Raw genomic sequence first — 2,075 nt, 5'->3', positions numbered from 1 at the left:
TTTTATTCAGAAAAAAATACTGAATTAAAAAAACAACTCAGATAATAATGCATATCCAAAATCGAACACGATTACGTAAAAATGAATTTAATTAAAGTGTTTGTCAATGTATTTCGACAAAAAAATTCGGGGAACAATAAAGGAACGAAGTGTTATTTTATTTTGATACTGTCTGACTGATTTATTCCAAATGACTTTTATATCGTGATGATGTGATTCCTTTACACGGTTTATACAGAAAATCTATTTAAATTCTAATTTACATCAGGTAAATCCTAATTTACTCATGTGTTTACTTTATTTTCAAATAACAAATAATCTTTAAATAAAAGTCCATATGTACAAATCGTGAATTAAAAAACTACCTTCTAATGCGTAAATCGATTATTGCCACTTTTTACAAAAGAATCGCTCTTGCGACGTATCTTAAAATTAGGTAAAAAAGAGAGATCCTGAAGACGTGCATATACTCAGAGAAAAAATTCTACACAATATGTCTGTTACAAATTTTCTTGATAAACAAGATTTAATGCAGCATCCAGTATGTACAGTGTTGTCTCAGGTATAATGCTGGTAAAATTATAGCAATTTAATATTTGTCATTGAAATACGATGTCAGATTGATAGTTGAATGCAGGCATTTTTGGCATTCTTACTGCACAGTTTGATGTAGATTCGCGACGGATGTAAAGCAGAATCTGACAGATCTTGCTTTTTGTTACTGCCACTAATCTGCTATCTCAACCCTTACAGAAATTTATTACTGGAGGGACCAAATAATTATTTTGAGTATCAAAAATACCGAGTGCTAGATTGCTTTTAAGTTTAGTACAAGGAATGCTATGTGTCAGCAGAAACTTGGTCGGTGCTTGTTGTAAAGGCAAATGTTAGTAATTTGCTAGTCATGTCTAATCGAATTTTGTATCAATCTGTTGCCACATCGCGGATAGTTCGCTTACTGGATATACTTGGAGAGATACTGATATACGAGAAATTATCTACCTCTAAGCACTTTTCTCCCATTTATGCACGTATCGCGCTAGATACAACTTACTAAACTTACAGAGATACTTTGGACTTTCGTCTCTCGCGTCCGATCTCCGATATCTGAACCTTCCCTCCTCTCTTCTCTATTTGCACAGGATATGAAAACTTATCAATCAAAAACTTAGGCGCAATTACATTGCGTATTGAAATACGAAACAATGAGAATATAAAAACTAATCAATGAATAATCAAATTACAAATAAAATAGCGAACCAAACCACGAACTAGCAAATATATCAACGTGAATATAAGGTTGAAATACAAAATAATAAAAATAGAAAAAACAATTAATGAATAACCAAATTATAAGTCAAATCAGGGCTTGATAAGATGGGCCCAATCCAATAAAACTCACCGAGTTTTATTTAGTTGGACCCACTTTAAAAAAACCACTTGTAAAATTTCACAAAATTAAATTCATTACCAATAATAAATTTTGTTAATCATTAGTAAACTGTAAAAAATAACCAGATATATTTTGTTCTACTCGGGAAAAAGAACTGAAATAAAAAAACAACTCAGATAATAACGCATATCCAAAATCGGACACGATTACGTAAAAAATGAATTTAATCAATAAAAATCTTATAAAACCCGAAAAAACCTACTGGGCTAAGCTTTAAAAAAAAAATACTACAGTCAATGGCAAAAGAGCGTGTTTTTCATAACTCTGTTAATAGATGTCGTATGAGTAAAATTTTTGCGATATCACTAATATCAGCAATACATTAGGTTAAAATGCTTTGAAAGATAGGTTTTAGTTCAATTTAATTATTGTGTTACAACTAGATGTAATCAAAATAAATGCAGCGTACAGAAAATGACATTTCTAGGCTTCTCACAATTTTCTAACATCAAACCGATCAAAAATGTTTTATCACAATAATAATTATTTGTGGTATTCGCCCTTTCCAAGAGTGGACAAAAAATTATTATTATTGGACAAATACTGATTAATTGTGGACAATCGAATCCCGTATGTAATTTGAAAAAAAAACGCACTTAGGGGTGCTGACGTAAAAAAAAAA

The sequence above is a fragment of the Wasmannia auropunctata genome, unplaced genomic scaffold, assembly GCF_000956235.1.
Source record: "Wasmannia auropunctata unplaced genomic scaffold, wasmannia.A_1.0 LD335994.1, whole genome shotgun sequence".
NCBI classification, from domain to species: domain Eukaryota; kingdom Metazoa; phylum Arthropoda; class Insecta; order Hymenoptera; family Formicidae; genus Wasmannia; species Wasmannia auropunctata.
Note: the sequence above shows the minus strand (reverse complement) of the source record.